Raw genomic sequence first — 18,565 nt, forward strand, 5'->3', positions numbered from 1 at the left:
ATCTAAAGCATGCTCAATTTACAACCACCATTTAAGAAGCTGCTAATCACGTGCAGTCATGAAGCCCATGTTTGAAAGGTGGAAATGGTGGACAGTAATTCACCTGGGTGTGCTCAGATTGCGTTTGTAAAGTTTGAGATGAAAACGATGGAGAGGAGAGTTCGAAGGTGAATTTGTCCACAAAGGTGGCTGCTTGCTTCTCCATTAACAGTCCAGGAGGAGACTGAGCGGTGGCTACAGTGCTGCTCCCCACCCAGCTCCCTCTTCCTGCCGTTCCTATCCCTTACTGGCCCCTTTCCTTCCCCCGGGTTCCCTTCCTTCCTCTCCTCTTCCCAACCTTTCCACCAGCCAGAAGGGCAGGTCTGTGCGGCTGCTCAGTGCGAGGCGGGGATTGACCTGACACACTTGCTTGGCAAGCGACAGGCAGCAGCAGATGGGGTGGAGGAGGGGCCAGGTACAGGGAGCACGCCTGCCACCCTCCTGCTTCTGCGGTTTGCCCAGCCGTGGCTCTGCGCAGGTTGCTGGTCAGGCTGGGCTCCTGAGACACTTCCCGGGGCTCCCAGTCTTCACTGTGTACCAGAAGCAGTTGAGTATGTGCTCAATCCAAAGGTGGTGGTTTCCGTGTCATGTGCCTTTATGGACTTCATTCACTGATCGATTCGCTTCTTCATGCCCTCCAGAGCCAGCCAACAGTTATGGAGTTGGAAGACTACGCAGAGACTCAAGGACGTTGGGGCCTATCACGGCTTTGAAGGTCTGAAGTCCAGAGCCATATTTCCCCAGCAATGTGGCCCCATCTATCATTCTTTGTTAAATATGGTGCCTCATCAGATCATAAACAGACACACAGATGCATGTGTGGGATCCACCCAGGGCCCTGTCTGTCTCCCCAAACATCTATTACATGCAACCAGTCTAGCGTGCTCTGGGTATGAGGAAATTGAATCCGGATCTTGTGTGACAAGGAAAATGAAACATTCCAGTGGGTTTCTCTAAGGTCAGCCTCAGCTGGCTGGCGTGGTGGGGACATATTCAGGGTAAGAACCTTCCCTCCTTCTGTCACTCATTCCTCTCCAGCCACAGGACACCCTGGGGAGGGGAGAGGAAATTGCTATGGAGACTCTGGAGGGTAACTATTTTGTGTTGGAAAGGTGCCAGGCTGAGCCACACCTTGCAGCCGGGCACCTCCAGTGAGCATGCAGGCTGGCTCTGCAGGCGTTGTCCCTTGATTAAAATGATTCCGGGCCTTGCCAGAGACTCTCCTTAGGCCCCAGAGGCACCCAGTAAGCATAAACATCCCAGAGAAGGAGAGACCATGGGTGGGATCAGTTAGCCTCCTTGGCTGCTCTCTGCTCTGGTGCAGGGAGAAGCGCGGCTTGGATCTGCTCTGTTTCATGGGCAGGGATGATGTACTGTATTTTAGTCGCACCTCTGAGGTCCCATCGGGCATCTGGCATCTCAGCATTCCAGGGAGACCAGATGAAGCTGAGTACATCTCTGCACCATGAACAGCAAGGCCACGTGGAGTAACGCAAAGCTGGAACAGGCGACCATGAGCAGTGCAAACACCTTGTATTGACGGGGGGGTACCCTGAAACAAAGAAGGGAAAGAAAGGCCATTGGACCTGGAGAAGGCAGTTTGTAGATGGTAGAAAATAAGAACACTACCTTTTTGCTCTTCACAAAGTGCTGGGCATTTAAACCAAGTCAATCCTCAGAGCTCTGTAACCACAGGACTGTAAATGCTGGACTTGCTGTTTCTAGTTCTCACAGCCAAGCTCCTGATTGCTCCGGGCTCTCTCATCACTCACAGATTCAGTTTTTCAGTTCCCGTTTTACCCGCCTTGCTCAGAAGGAAGGGCTCCCCGGTGGCTGTCTATCCCAGCTCGAGGGTACTGTTCAACACCGTACAGTCCTGTAAGAAGCAGGACCAGCATGGGGGGTGCAGAGGGCAACACGCTAGCGCCGCTGAGCTGGGCAGGATGCAGGCCTGCGGTGCCACAGGGCACCTGCAATGTGGAGGGGCAGCACTGGCTGCTCAGGTGCAGGAGATGGGACCAGCACTGCCCTTGCCTCCCAGTCCCACACGGTTGTCATTGTTAGAAGTAGTCACGTGTGCATGTGCGTATGTGGACTGTGGTTGTATGTGTGTGTGTGCGTGGGTGTACAAGTGTGTGGATGAGGCGTGTGCATATGTGAGATGTGTATGTGCATGGTAAGAGTGCGTGTGTGTCTAAGTGTGTCCTCATCGTTGTGTGCGTCAGTATGCAGGTGGAGAGGCCAGTGTGCACATGTGTGCATTTCTGAGGGTGTGTGGTGGTGTGGGATGTGTGTGGTGTGGAAATCTGTTTCCTAGATGCTGGTCTGACTCACAGACCGGCTCCCACTGAACTATAGGCGCAGCCACAATAACTGCCCAGGGACTGCCTTTAGCCGCGATAATGGAGTTGTCACTCTGTTTTGAGACTATTCAGTGTCTGGTGACTCAGGATGAAGGAAACCACTATGGGGCGACTCTCTGTGAGCCGCTACTTCGGAGCCAGCGGTGACGGAGGGCCGGCTTTCGGTGCACAGTGAGGAGCACAGAGAAGTGGGATGTCAGCGGTGAGGGTGGGTTTGTAGTTGGGAGGATCCAGGGCCACAGTTGTGATCTCTGTGATGATTCAGAACCGGGCAGAGGAAGCTTTCATTGGAGAGAAGGGAAGGGAATCACATGGCTGGGAACTTCTTCTCTGCGAAGGCGTGGCATGGCATTCAACTTAAAGACCGTCTCTAGTCCTCTTCATGGTGCTCTAGACAGCACTGACCCTGCGCAAGCTCAGCTTCGTAGCAAGTACACATGGCCTTGGCCTGCTGGCAGCCACTAGTGTCCCACAGCCCTGGCCACTCCTGATGGAGCAGGAATGGTGGGATGAGGACACCACTCCTATCATCTCTGGAGGACGGGATTCTCTGTTCTAGAATGTACCTCTAAAGACCAAGTGAGGGGGTCACCTGACCCACACAGATGCCTGGGCCTGGGGCTGGGAGGACGGTGGGAGGAGAACTCAGCCCTGTCCCATGGCCTTAGATAGCCATTCTCAGGGCTCTGGCTCAGCCCTGTCTCTGCTGGCGTGACCCAGAAGCCTGCACTGTCCCTGGTGTTTTGGCTGTTCACACTGAGCCGGCAAGGGTCACAGCTGGCCAGGGTGACGTTGACAATCAGGAGGAAGCTGGCTGCTGTTCAGGATGCACACAGGGAAGGCGGCCTCTGGGACAGGACGCCAGTCTTTCTATGCAGTTTGCAAAGTATCCATTGCCAAAAGGTAAAGTTAATAAAGACTAGCAAAACGAAGGATCACAGAGACTTCAGACTCCTTGGAATAAAGTTTGGGTCCCCCAACCAGGTAAGATCCTGGACTTTAAATGTCATTAATGGGAAGCCATGAGCTACGAGGAAATACCACGGGGATTAATGAGGAGGATGAACCCACATGATCTCAGAAAACAATTATAATTCAACTTCCTCAGCCATGTCGACCGGACCTTTGGACGGGAACACCTCACTGACAATCTCAGTAAGTCCCCAAGTCCCAAAGGCGGCTGTGGCTCTTCTTACCATGGAGCCAGCCCTCTGGTAACAGGCCCATAACATGACATGAATAAACCAAAAGCAGAAAAACAAGCCTGCTGTCTCTGTCTCCATTTGGTATTTGTCATTGTTCTAAGGTGTTCTGTCCACAGTCACTTTGCAATCACCTTGGGTTCCAGAAACGGCAGGGCTGATCAATAGCATCTTCCTAACACTGACTGAGAAGCAGCAAAGCCTCGCAGGACAGATGACCTCGAGTCAGGATAATTGCCGATCACGGTCACGCTGCAGCCTGGAGCTCCAGAAGTCATCCCATGGGGTGTAGATGAGGACAATGAGGACTTCTCAGGATCAAGATGCATTGTGCTTATATAAACTGACGTGTGAATTGTCATTAGTAAAATATAGTCCATAACCAAGACTCAAGCTTTGTATTCTCTGTCTCTTCCCCCTTATTCTTTCTCTGCTGACATCTGTTTCTTCTGGCAGCAGATGACTGGAGGTGAGCTAAGGGACATTCCGTCTTTCCATGGTATAATACCACATAATCTCTTTTCTTGCTGTTTTTCTTTTCTAATGAACTTTTCTTTTAATCTGTTTTACTTTAATATATTCACATCTTGGGCTGGGAAGGTGGCTCAGTGGTAGAGTACTTGCCTTGCATGCCCTGGGTTCGATTCCTCAGCACCACATACGAAAAAAGCCAGAAGTGGCGCTGTGGCTCAAGTGGTAGAGCGCTAGCCTTGAGCTGAAGAGCTGAGGGACAGCGCCCAGGCCCAGAGTTCAGGACCCACGACCGGACCAAAAATAAATAAATAAATTCACATCTTGTCTGAATCCTTCCCATGCTGGATGACAGAATTCGAAGGTGATTAGCTGTAGTAAATTTCTGGTAACACCAGCGCTAAGGACTGGAGGAATACGGCAGCATGGGTATGGGTATTGGAGAAGGAGCACATACACACCATACACACAGATAGATAGATAGATAGATAGATAGATAGATAGATAGATAGATAGATAGATAGATAGATAGATAGATAGATAGATGGATAGATAGATGATAGATGGTCTAAGCTGCAGGCTTGAGAAGCCATATAGCTAAGCACATTACCCACTGTGCCTTATTGCTTTCTCACTCATTCCATGTGTGAAACACACTTCTATTGTCTCCTTTTTTTCTGCTTTGTTGGAGATTACCTCCAGGGAAGCTTCAGGAGGGACTGGAACAGAACTTGAGGAGTAATTCGCATTTCTCAGAGATGGATTACATAACCATCACCAGGGTGAGACAAAGTATTTTCAGGACTTCTTTCCTTCCTCTTTGTGTGAAGGATAAGCAAAGGCCTAACACGATGAGTGCTGTGAGCGTTTGTTCACTCCTGTGTGGAAGTGCTCATGGAGTCTGAGTGTGTGGGCTCCGGAAACGACATTGCTCCTCACAAGTCTGCCCGTGAGGCTCTTTCCAAGGACGAGAGTGCCTGGCAGGCTGGAAGCAGAGTGGGGGCCCTTTCTTTACTCGTGGTTCCGGGCTGCATCCTCTCACCAAGGCCTGCACACTGACATGGGGTCGATACCACCTCCGTTTCTTTCCATAATCTCAGCCCCATGGAGCTTTCCCAGGTTCCACATCAATTGTGTCAGCAAAGTGACCCTTTCCCTTGGGGACCTCAGGCGTCAGCTCTGCAGGGCCTCTATACCAAGCCCGAAGTCCTGCCAGGTCCCACCTCACCCCTGTGTTTCCTCAGTCCCAGGGTGAAACCCAACTGTACATCTATCACCTCTGTCTTATGCCATTCTCACTTCCAGTCTTCTTAACCACCCAGAGCTGATCCAATCAAATTCCCTGCTTTCAGGGATCACTTTAAAAATAACTGGTATGGCTGGGACAGCCGGTGGCTCACACCTGTAATCCTAGCTACTCAGGAGGCTGAGCTCTAAGGATCATGATTCAAAGCCAGCTGGGGAAGAAAAATCGCCACAAGACTCTTATCTCCCATTAACCACACAAAAACTGGAAGTGGTGTTATGGCTCAAGTGGTAGAGCACTAGTCTTGAGCACAAAGAGGCTCAGGAACAGAGCCCAGGCCCTGAGTTCAAGCCCCAACAACTGATCATTAACAAATAAACAAACAAACAAAAACTGGAATGCCTTCTGTTTGTTGTGGGGATCTTGACTGTCCCCGTGTTCTTGTAAGTAAGTGTAAGCCTAATGATGAGGCTCAATTGATGGAGAGAAGGTTTTTCTATCACAGGGGTAACTTCAGCTGCAACTAAAGAACCATAGCACAGATAGAAGATTTGCTTTGCATGACATGTAGAAATAGATTAAAAGCAGAGAGTGTTAAGTTCCCGAGGATAAGAGTAGTGTAACAAAGGGAGAAACTGCTCTCCCTTTGGAGAAAAAAGAAAGGAAAAGAAAGAAGCAGCAATGAGTAGAGAAATAGATTCATAGTGAGGAAAAGCAAGAGGATCCCTGCCTGTGTTTCTGAGAAGGAGAAAGTCAAGCTACTTAAGAGTGAGGAAATTGAATGGGGTAAGTAAGGGTGTATTAGGAGTGATGTATGGAAGAGGACACCAAGGAATGTGTTCTGTATTCGGCATTTGGTAGATTAAAGATTGATGAGCAGCTCTGAGAATGTGTCATGATCTGACTTTGAGAGGGACAGCACAGCCCCGTAGCTCGGGTGGGAGGTGTCAGGGGACGGCAGGGAGGAGCTGGACGGAGCAGCGTGGAACAGAGAGCCCCATACACTTCTGCAGCCTCGCCTCGCCATCTCATTCCACCAACTAGGGAGCGGCGTTTTGAATTCCTCCATTGCTGTCACCTTCTCTGGGTTCCGTCCAGTGATGAGCCCCGCGTGTCACTGCTGGGGTGCTTGGTCCCCCCCTCCCCAGAGCAGGCCACAGTGACCTCCTCAGAGCTGCAGAGATGTCGGCACCCAGCAGCCTCTGAGGGGCCCCCTTTCACGAGGAAGCAAATCCGAAATTAGAGGCGCTTTGGAAACGTATGTATAAATGGAACCCTTTTCCTAAAATAACCCAGTTATGTTTCCAGTTACATGACAATTTGTCACTTTATTTTTAAACTCTTTCTGTGTCTCACCCGCCCACCTCTGCCATCCTGGCTACTGTGTCGTAGTCGACCCGTGAGTGCGGGAGGGGATTTCCTGCTGGGGTTTTAACTGTGGCTCCGAAGATGCTGGGAACGACCGGAACCTCACATTCAGAGTGAACCGTGGATCTAGGGTCATCTCCAGATCCGTCTGTTTACACTTATTCAGATACTCGTGAAGTTTTGTTTCTATCATAGCATTTTATAAGGTCTGTAAGGTATATAGGAGGCTGTGCATTTTTTAGTATTATCATTAAGCAGTTCCTAGACTTGAACTTTGACTTTCTTTTTCCTTAATTCATGCTGACATCTCAATAGATGGAAAATGTTTTTATGGATAAAAGATTAAAAGTTAAATAGGACTATTACAAACATTGAAGAGAAATAATCAGTGCTGCCATCCTGTTTGTGTATCAGTGGAGACCCACATCTGCACCATGCCCTGTCCTGGGCTTCCCAGAAGAGGTACTGGGGTGCGTCCTCTGTGTGTGTGTGTGTGTGTGTGCGCGTGCACACGTGTGCATGCACACATGTGCATGGATGCATGGGGTGGGCGTAGAGTGTATCACCAACCCTCAGGAAAGCAGAAACTGCGGGTCTCAGTCTATCTGGCAACTCAAGAAGACCTTCCTGCTGCTACTGATGGTAATACTTAGCCACTCATTTTTTTAGTCCTGTATCTCTTGACACATAATCCCTCTGCTTATTTTACATTCTTTGCTCCTTAGTTATTTTATCCAAAGTTCTGCACACAAAGGAAGAGAGTATGTGTGCCTATAATAGCACATATTGAGTATGTGGTGTGTAAGTATGCACATATGTGTGAGAGAAAGAGAATCACATAAATGGAGGCAGCAGAGAGACTGGAGGCACACAGAGGGAAAGAGATACAGATGACAGATAGACGGATGGATGGTTGGATAGTCAGGCAGACAGACAGACAGACAGATAGCTAGATGGATGGAAGGAAAGATAGAGTCCTGATGCCCACACCTTGGAAGCCCCGACAGTGGAAATGGCAGACACCCACAAGGTTTCCTCTCCACCACTGAAGCATCAATACATTGGCACAGCAGGTGCTCAGCTGAGCTCTTCCCAGCATGGTCTCCTGGAGCCCAATCTTCACTGTCCTGCTTTCTCTCTCTCTGCCAGTGTGCAGACCCTGTCCAAAGAAAGACCAGTAACCATTGCTAGCATGCATGGGATATGTTCCTAGGTGGGTGCTTGGTTTTAATCCATCCTCTGTGGATGGAGCTGCTAGCCTAGTGCTGATTGAGAGACTCCCACAAGAGTTCAGCAGAGCAAAGCCATGTTTACTTGACTTATTTATTATGTTAGTGGCAGGAAAAGTGAGATTGTCGGAGAGAGGGGCTAAATGGTCATAGGCTCGTGCACATGGGGAAGCATTTTCTGTGCTTTCTGCTGCCCCAGACCTCCCTATGCTCCCTGAGCCCTAACTTCAAAGGCTGCCAGGGGGTGGGGGTTCATTTACCTATTTCCACAGAATTGAAGAAGGGGTTTATGTATGGATTTTCCAGAGATATCTGCGTAAGACCTGGGGAGGATTACCTATGCATGGAGACCTCATCATGCTTACTGCTTCCTTTGAGGAAGTGAATCGGAGAGGACAGGCAGGGTCTCCAGACAGGCAGCCTCCTGAGGGCCAGCAGGTGTGAGGCCCCTCACACATACTGCTGTGGGGAGTGTGGAGACTAAGCTACAGCAAGAAGGACCAGGTGAAGCTCGTTATTCTGACTTTGAAGCAGAGGGTCTTTTCATTTTTTGTCAGGCATGGGGCTTGATTGAATCTGGGCCTGGGTGCTGTCCCTCAGCTCTTCAGCTCAAGGTTAGTGCTCTACCACTTGAGCCACAGTACCATGTCTGGGTTTATTGGAGATAAGAGTCTACCAGAGTTCCCTGTCTGGGCTGGCTTTGAACTGCAGTCCTCAGATCTCAGCCTCCTGAGTCGCTAGGATTACAGGCGTGAGCCACCGGTGCCTGGAAGCTGAAGATCTTATGGTTCACTCCTTATGTTTCCTGAAAACAACCAAAGACTAGAGTTCAGGGCTGGGACGAGGCGGTGGGACTGCATTTCAGATCATCAGAATAAAATAGGAGTCAGATAATTGCCTCAAATTGTGGATGCCAGGGTTGGGATCTATGTTGTCTAGGACAACACAGCCTTTTTTTCTGTTCTTTTCTTGGCTTTATTCTTTTATTTCAAAGTTCTAGAATTTGATCCCAAGCCTTTGTTCTTGCTAGGTGGGTACTTTACCACTTGATCCAGCTCTCTAGCCTGTGTGGGTTCGCGTGGTTTTTAGATAGAGGGTGGTGATTTTCCTACCTACCTTCCTGCACTGCTGGGATTACCAGCATATTCATTTTGTTCAGCAAAGATTTCCCCTCACTGAGCCTTTACTTCTCTCTCCTTCACCAAGGACAATGAAGCAGGCATAGCAGAGCGGTGGCAAGGACGCCGGAGATGAGAAAGCATGAGTTTCCCAGGCTGCTGGAGGAGGGGGGGCAAAAAGTGTGAGTTCCACATATTGCTGGGGGGGGCAAAAAGTGTGAGTTCCCCCAGCTGCTGGGGGAGGGGCAAGAAAGTGTGAGTTCCCCCAGCTGCTGGGGGAGGGAACAAGAAAGTGTGGGTTCCCCCAGCTGCTGGAGGAGGGGCAAGAAAGTGTGAGTTCCCCCAGCTGCTGGGGGAGGGGACAAGAAAGTGTGGGTTCCCCACGCTGCCGGGGCATCACTGATAAACTGCAGCACACATCTCATCAACTCAAATGTGCCCATGTCATCTGATGTCTAATGTCTCTTTACAGAGTGCTGGCTACTTGGTTTTGAGAATGGGAAAGGAGAAGAAAAAGGGGAAGCCCGGGCCCTCTAGTTGTTCTATGATGCATGAGCCCATGGCCCATGAGGCCGAATACAGGGGCGAATGTCTCTGCCAGCCTCAGGTTTGGATATCATGCTCAGGTCCCCAAGGTCATCAACCTGCCCTGGACCAGAATGAGAGGTGAGAGGTTACACACACACACACACACACACACACACACACACACACACACACACACACACACACACATTCTCTTTTTGTGGACATTGGTTTAGATTAAAGAGCTCTCAACCAAGATTGGTTTTCTGAGCCATGTGCAATGTCTGGAGACAATTTTGCAAAAAGAGAAGGAAGAAGAGAGAATGGAAATGTGAGGAAGAAAGTAGGGGGCAGGTTATTCATTATGTCATGCTCACGTTCACATTACACACCTATATGGAATTAGCACAACAAAACCCTTCTATATATCACTAGCACTGTATCAAAAATAGCTAAGAATTGGGAAGATAAATTTTTGTGATATCTTTAATGCGCATTATGTGACATACTTTTGAGGAAAGACCACATGAAATCTGTATGTAGGGTATAGATATTTCAAGCAAGTGCATCAACTAAATGATAATATCCTGTTCTTTGAAAAAAGGAAATTATTTAAATATTAAGTTTCTGGATTCTTTTGATACAACTCACCAGTTTTAATCTAGTTTTATTCTTTCACCTAGCCATATCATTATTGGAAAATCTAAAATTATAAAATATTTGATGCCAGCTACTTTCTTTCTCTCTCCCCGTCTTCTTTGTCTCTATATCATTGTGTAACTGGATTTGGTCATAATTAAGCTTTCTCCAGATGGAGGGGTGGATATCTACCAACTAATTACCCACAGATGCTATATAAAATCCATCTGGCCAAGATAAACATTAAACTTAGCTATTCTGTATGTAAAACACCTTTCACATTTATACAGAGAAACATCATTTTCTTAAGAATGACTAGCATTGATAGATCAAAGTGCTTAATTCTTTTTTTAGCTTCCATTTCAGCACGTCATATTTAGCCCATATAGCTGAACATGACAGCCGGTAATATCAGGAGTAATGCCACATGGGGCTGGGCTCTATAAGTTATATCAATTTCTCTCTGTGTCTCTCTCTGTCTCTGTCTCCATCTCTGTCTTTGTCTCTCTCCTCTCTCTGTTCCCCATCTTTCTCCACTCCCTCCTTTAGACTGATAGTCAACAGAATGAGGGTGGGAAGAATGTAAAGGGATGAAGACCTTGACATTTGTAGTCTTCTGTGCTATGCTTGGATGTGCTCCTCCCAAAAGTACCTGTACGGCCTTGCCCTGGACCCTTCTCGGAACCTACCCAACTCCACACAGACCCACCGAGGGATGACCTCCCCTGCACTCCAGAGAATAGGGATCTCTACGAACAAATCGTTCATCTCCTATAATCATTTAATTGGCTACTTCTTGTAGACACCAGGTGTCAGGCATTATTCTAGTCTTTCTCAAACCATCTCTGTTATTGACCTATGCAGTCTTGAATAACTAAGTTCACTTTGCCAGGTTTCAGTTTTCACAGCTAAGAGAGTACAAATGATATGGAGGGGGGAAAAAACCCTATCACTTAGCTTGATCGCCTGTACCACGTAGCTGACCACGCACCTGGCCTCTTCTGTGAGCAGTGGAGCTGTTTACAGAAAACACCACCAGGCTCGCCATCAGAGTCTGTGCAGAGGGCCACCCGGGTGGACAAATCCGGTCAGTGCTGGGATGTCCGGGGCCATTTCCACTTGAGTTCAGGCCCTCAGGATCCTCCTCCTACAGCACACTGGGATCTGGAGGTCTTGCATGCTGCTGCGTATTTACAGAATCATGCTAGAATCCAATGCAAAACATCTTGCTTTTCTAAAAATAGTTTATCCCATTGATTATTTTTATCTCCCTATCGTGGCTGCCAAGTTTTGGCTTGGAGTGAGACTTGAGTTAAAATCGATATCCCGGAATGATATTAATTACAGTGCTCTGAATAGTAATGCAAAGCTGCATTGCTAACATGACTAGTTAATCACACACAAACAGTCCTTGCTGTGAGCTTTTTATAGCTCCTACCGGGGCTAAGTTGGGCACTGAAATGTTCACAGATACGATGTCCTCCAGGAATCAAAATTGCAAGTAGGTTTATCCAAAGACCAGAAGATCGCATGCTATGTGTGCAGCCATCCTCTCTGGGATGAGGTACCCTAGACCTGAGTTTAGAGGATCAGAAAGAAAATAAAACCTTCAGTGTCACCACAGGAACTACTCTTTACTGTATTTTAGTAGGTGAACAGAGATGAATGTGGTTGAAGTATGTTATCAACACACATGAAAAAAGAACAATGAAGCTGGTTAAAGGTGTTTTACGAAGCAGTGAGAATTGATGAGGCTGAGCGACCGGTGGTGACAGAAGGTGAATTTGATCAGGGCGCATAGTATGCATGGATGAAAAGAACACAATGAATTCTCCTTGTACAACTAATATGTGATAATAAAATGTAAAATCAAGAATGCTGGGAGTTTTAGATATAAGCAATCCTACCCTTTTTATGAGCAAAAGCAATAAGCATCGTACCATGAGAGTTTAGAATTTTTGATAGGCTTTTGATTTTTTTAATATGTTTTAGAAAAAGATTTTGTAAAGAAAATGGGGCAACTTTTTTCAGGTTGTATTCCTCCCTTTAGAATTCTTTATCATGCTCATTTGGTGATCGTGAATTCCTCTGGTTTTTGTTTGTCATGGAAGGTTCTGGTTTCACCAACTAATATAAATGATAGCCTTCTGGGTAGATCAGCCTGGGTTGGCAGTTGTTGATTTCCAGGGCTTGGATTATTCCATTCCAGGCTCTCCTTGTGTTGAGGATTTGTGTGGAAAGGTCTGCAGTGATTCTGATTTTCTTTCCATTGTAATATAGCTCCTTCTTTAATTTCGTGGCATTTAAATCAGGTCCTTATTCATGTTATTCACAGTTATACATGTCTAATTGTTTTTACCATGAAAAAAATAATCAAAATCAAAGAAACACATCAGACAAAAGTCACTAGAAGCTCAATTTAGTAAACACAGGAAGAGGAAAGAAACAATATACAGGAAATCAAGAAAATAGTAGGAAACATGACACATCTCTCTACAATTCTTTCAAAGACTGTATATATGCTCCTAGGGAGAATTTCAAGGATTTACTTTTTTAACAACAAAGACAATTTCCTCATTTTCATTTCCCATTCTTTCTCAACAATCCAACTGAGGCCAGACACCGGTGGCTCGCTCCTAGAATCCCCAGCTACTCAGGAGGCTGAGATCTGCGGATTGCAGATTGAAGCCAGCCCAGGCAGAAAAGCCTGTGAGAATCTTATTTCCAATGAACCACCAAAATGCTGTGGCTCACTAGAGTGCTAGCCTTGAACAAAAAGGCTCAGGGACAGTGCCCAGGACTCTCTCTCTCTCTGTCTGTCTGTCTGTCTCTCTCTCTCTCTCTCACACACACACACACACAGAGTCAAGTGTCGACTCAGGCTCTTCTGTGCAGCAATCCCAAGAAGCAAGCTACACCCCCAAATTTTGCCTCTCTGCAGCAAGATGGTAATATGCATCCTGCTCATAAATCAGGGTTTGAGATTTTTATCTTTTCCCAGGCTGGGTATGTGTGGTACCATTGATATTTTCTTTACTCCCTTCCCTCTTTTCCACTTCCCTTCCCTTCTCTTTTCTCCTCCTCTTCTCTCCCCTCCTCTTTCTTCTTCATCTCCCCTCCCCTCCCCTTTCTTCCTCTTGCTATTTGATATTAGGAATTAAATCTACCACTTAAGCCATCAAAAAAAAAAAGAAAAAAAAATGAGTCAAATCTCAGAAAGCATGAATGTTCTGATAAAATAATGAATGAGCTGAGTCACACAGGAACTTCCTTATGCCATGATTCTGCTTTATTTTGGAAGCCTATATTTAAGGAAATATGGAACTTGACAACAGTTTTTCTTTTAGATTAAAAAAATAATTTCTTGCTTGGTCTCTGGAATCTATTGCCACCCTTCTTATTGTTGTACTGTTTGTGTCTTTGCTCTGGTTACCTTTAAGACTTTTCTCTTGCTTGATCTTTGCTTTTTAATACTGAGGTTTGAACTCAGGCATTCACATTTGCTATACCATTTGAGCCCACTTTCAGCCCAGCTTTTTGCTGATCATTTTACAACTGGAGAATAGATGGGTTTCTTCCCTGGCCAACTTCAAATTGTGGTCCTCTGTATCTCAGCCTCCTGAGCAGTTAGTGTGAGCCGCTGGTGCCCAGCTGAGATTCTTCTTTCTTATTGGTTAAAATTTTTTTGTTTAAAATTTGTCTTGTTTTCTTCATTAGTTTATCATTTACATGAAAAAATGACTATAAGTTCTTAAAATGATTTTCCAAATGCTTTGTGTTCCCCGCAGCTCAGCTGTCTTCCTTGGGGCTGTAGTTTGATGCCTATTTAGCTATTTAAAGTTTTCCTGAATTTGCTTCTTTTGCATTAATTTTTCTCTCTTAAAATTTTTTGATAATCTGTCTTTTGTTTTCTGTGTTTTTCTTCTGTACTGTCTAATATTTAATTCATACCATCCATGACATTTTATATGATAAATTCGACTTTTCAGCCTGAAAAAGTTTGATTTGAACAGTTCTTTGTTACTTCCAGAGCTCTAGGTAACTTGATCAATCAGTCCTCTGGGTTCTTGAATGCACAGAGTGGAATCATAGTTCACCTATATCCACAGCAATGGGTTCAACATTCTGTGTCATTTTAGATTGGCTGCCTTTTCTCCCCACAGTGCTTGGCATTTTCCTCTCCACAGAGCTTCCAGTTTTCTTCATAGCTCCCTCGTTTTGCATACACAGCCCCAGGGCTTCCTGTACCTCTGTCTGTCTAGGTCCACACAGCGACCCAGGATCGACCTGGGTCCTGGGCCCAGGCTTCAGCCTTCCTCCCAACAGACAGCTCAGCAACAGAACTCATTTCTCTTGTTTGCCATCTCTCAGTCACCTCTGTCCTGTGTGGCCAGATGTCCGATGTTTTGAAGACCAGTTTAATATACGTTGTCAGTTAAAAAGTTTTAGGCTGAAGTGTAAACACAATCCCTGTTACTCTATGCTGACTGTTGGAAAATAAATGAAAATCTGGGTAAGTAGCTGCAATATCACAATATATCAGAGAAACAGGGCTAATATTCTTTATAATGAAGTTTTTCAAACTTAGTGACATCTACTTAGATACAGAAATCAAGCCTGTTTGCACAAAACAATGAGCACATCTTAGAGAAAAATTGAAACCCACATGACTCAAAAGCATACAAAAATATTCTGAAAATGGTTATATAGATAAAATTTAAATATCCAAGAAATTTTATTTTTCTGCATCAATCTCAGATTGGTGCAGATTTAATGTTTAACAATAACCAGTGTTTGTGTGCATGTGAGGAAAGCCTACCACAAGCACACACACAGTGATTTGTTTTGACATATATGTTATTTAGTCTTACAATATGTTTTCCCATTGGTCTAATTATTCTCATTAAAATTTTTCCTAACAAACTCAAAGGCCAACTTTACATGTAGATATAGAAATAGCCATTAAGATGTCATTTACCCATTTTAATAGGGAATATACAAGAAAGATTATGGTATGAATAAGTTTATAAATTGGTATGAATGTGTGTATCAGTTAAGTGCCTATGCCTACATCAATATTGTTATATATATGTTTAAATATGTGCTTGTATATATATGAGTATTTGTCTACATGTATAGCAAGTATGAGTGTATGTGTGGACAGTAGCTACGAGTCACGTGTGTAAGTGTGTATGTGAACAAAATGTATGTGTGTGTGTGTGTGTGTGGTAAGGCAGGTGTGGATATGTATGTGTGTGAGTGCATGTATGTCTATGTTATTTTCCTCTTACTTTGTCTTTATTTTCTATAGTATTTTTATAATGAACATGTATATTATTATTTTCCCCATCAGAGAAGTTTTCCCCATCAGCCATGAAGTTTCCCTTAGGGAGAAACTAGTGCTGATAAACACAGCACATCCCAGAAGCCACGAGGGCATCTACCTGTGGGAGTTCAGTGGAAACATCACTTTGGAGAAGGCCGGCACAGTCTTCAGACCTAGTTACATGACTATGTAGTCAAGAAATGTAACATGAAGAATGCAGAGTGACAATGATTAGAGTCAGAAATGTGGAGCGAAAATTAGGAGAGCTGCTGTAGAGACTTAGGAGGGGAATACAGGTGTAGGATGCAGCAAGGAGCTACCACTCCTGAGCTCGTGGGAGCGCACCCCCCGGGAAGTGTCCACCTGCCCTTCGGCCTGATGGAGATTGGAACAAGAAGGATCCAACCCCAAACCCTCACTCATAAGAGTATAGCATCTTCAGGCACATTTTCTCATCTGTCTGGGTCCCCAGGGGATGTGGAGGAGACAGTGTGAATTAATCACTCAGCATGGCATTTGACCTTGGGAGAGCACTTGGTAATCAGACACTCTCATCATTGGAGGATGGAAGGCCAGAGGGGACGGCCATGGTGTCAGCTGACTTTCTGGGCCAGAGTTTTGCCTCGTTTCCATCAGCAGGAGCCTACTGGCTTGTAAACTCTAATTTCTGTGACTGAGATAAAAATACGTTCTTCACTTGTAAACCCTAGAGCATGATCTTCACAGGCATGTGTCCAGAGTTTCTTATTCTCTTTAGCCCAAAGGTGACAAGACTGGATGTGTCTCTCCGTTGGGAAATGTGCCTTGAACAGGGAATTAGCGATCTTATTTTTAGTGCTTCTAGTGGGGCAAGAAGACTCTTAACTCCCCTTTGTCATCCCAACCTCCTGTCCCCAACTCCCAAACATCTGGGTAGCTAGCCCAGGTCAGTCAATGTATTTAGTAGTAGCCTCAGATTTTCTGTGCAGTGGAGCCTAGTGTTGGGGGGGAGGCGAGGCCAGACAGAGGATAGGGACTCTCTCTGGAGTTGTGAGTGCACTGTTTTCTCTTGGATTGCACATTCATTACCACGACTGGGATAAGACTGTCAAGGTGAAGTCAGCTCAGCATTCTCCATTGCCATGGCCCCTGGCATGGTGTGGAGATGAAAATCTGCACCTCGCAGGGAAGAGAAGCCAGCTCAGCATTCCTTAGAACACAAATCCTGTGGAGGGTTATTTGGTGCATCTTGGTATTGTTTCTATTCAGGCAAACACACCCCACAGTTTCCAAATGGCATCTTGTGGAGGTGGACAAAGGCAGGCTTGGCTCTCTCCTGGGTTCTAAGGGACCAGCACAACAGTTCATCTGCCAGGGCTGTGAAGGAGCAGGCTGAGCAGGACAGGTGCATGGCCATACCTGCCAGCAATGCTCAGGGCTTTTATTTTGAGTTGCATAGTCTTGAGCCATGGAAGGAGCAATTACTACATAAATACGGGTTTGTTCGTTCTCCCCAACATTTCCATGGGGACCTAGCATCGTGTTATTGAGGTCTGGAGAAATAAGGCCAGTCCTGACATATCAGTTCTATCAAGATGTCGGTGCTCATCAGGAATCAGCTGGGTACAGAATCTGGGGACTCCCTGATTTGCAGAAAACACCCACATGCCTTCACTATGATATGCAGAACTGTGCCCCAGTGCCTTGCCAGCCCTCCTGTGGGAACATGGAACAAGTTCCAGCCTTTCTGTTAAAAACTCAGGAGCAATGTGAGCATCACACTCTCCCTGTCCACTTTCCTGCAGGGATTGAGCCTTCAGAGATGTGGAGGGTAGTCTGAAGACAGAAGGGAGAGTGAAACCCGTCAGCAAAGAGCCACAGAAGGCTCTTCCAGCATTCGACTTTGGACAGAACTTCTCCAGGTCTGAGCAGTGATCAAACACAGACTTCTTCGCTTGGCAGGAACTTGCACTACTGGGCATCTGTTAGAGACGTTTTCTTCCTGTTAGCTTATCCTAGGGAGTGGTAAATAGAATGGGATTATGTTGATAGCATTATGTTTAAGTGCCAGAAACTAAATGTCTTATGAATTCCTAGAGGGATGTACAAAGAATTTTTGGTGTGTTCTTCATGTCATACTTCATTTCTCTTCTTTTATAAATAGAAGATTATGATTAATTGACTACATAATCATTCCCAATCTAAAGAAAGCAAGGTACAGGGTGTTGAGCCTGTGATTCATTAACTCATAAAGAAATAATGGGCCAAGTTCTAGGTCTCGATAATGGTGAGTGAGAGATGTTATGGCCCACAAGCAAGATAAATCCAATGCCACTTCTGCACCTGAGTGCGAAAGGAAGACAGCAAGAGATGACGCAGCAGGAAGTCAGAGGACTCAAGACCCAGCCTCAACATGCAGACAAATAGCTCCAAGTCCCTAAGCCTCAGTCCCTCTTTCTGTCAGGTAGAAATGAGCACCTGAAATGCCTGTGGCCTAAATGGAATTTTTTCACATGTGTAAATTTTATTGAGATGGCTTTGTAAATAGCCTTTGATCGCTTCTGGAGGAAAATGCCTTGCGAGCCTAGGTACGGGAGCGTTCACAATCAATATTGCAAGATACCAATATGAAGACATTTCTAATACAGTATATTATTACTTATGTATCACCACAATTCTGATGTACACACCGAATAAAAACACCTCTTTTATTCATGTGCTTTCACTTAGACACCTATGCTCAGCAGATATTATAAATATTGACACTCTCAGTCTATGTTAGTGGCTTTATGTTCTTTTAAAAATTGTTATTATAAAGGCAAGTCCAGAGGGGTTACAATTACACAAGTCAGGTAATGAGTACAGTTCTTTTTTTTTTTTTTTGGTCCGGTCATGGGGCTTGAACTCTGGGCCTGGGCACTGTCCCTCAGCTCTTCAGCTCAAGGCTAGCGCTCTACCACTTGAGCCCAGCACCACTTCTGGTTGTTTTTTTTTTTTTTTGCTTATGTGGTGCTGAGGAATTGAACCCAGGGCCTCAGGTATGCAAGGCAAACGCTCTAC

Source organism: Dipodomys ordii, unplaced genomic scaffold, assembly GCF_000151885.1.
Source record: "Dipodomys ordii isolate 6190 unplaced genomic scaffold, Dord_2.0 Scaffold21, whole genome shotgun sequence".
Taxonomy (NCBI): Eukaryota; Metazoa; Chordata; class Mammalia; order Rodentia; family Heteromyidae; genus Dipodomys; species Dipodomys ordii.